This window comes from Penaeus monodon, chromosome 24 (assembly GCF_015228065.2).
Source record: "Penaeus monodon isolate SGIC_2016 chromosome 24, NSTDA_Pmon_1, whole genome shotgun sequence".
In the NCBI taxonomy this organism is placed as follows: domain Eukaryota; kingdom Metazoa; phylum Arthropoda; class Malacostraca; order Decapoda; family Penaeidae; genus Penaeus; species Penaeus monodon.
Window position 1 is genome coordinate 38,740,059 of NC_051409.1, and position 249 is coordinate 38,740,307.

The following is a 249-nucleotide window of genomic DNA, read 5'->3' on the forward strand; positions in this document are numbered from 1 at the left end:
CTATACAGACAGGCTCAAAGAAGCAAGCTATGCTTCAATTAATATCAGTCACCTTGTAATATAGAGTGTTAGTGATGACCGCCGATGAGTCCCAAAGGATCGACAGCATCAGACCAACATCTTGGAGAAAAGAAACTCCATCTGGTGAAAAAAAAAAATCTCTTTGTTGAAATGCAAAGAAAATGAGTTTCGTATAAAAAATACGAAATTCATTTTCTTTGCATTAATACCAAAACAGGTTAATATCGT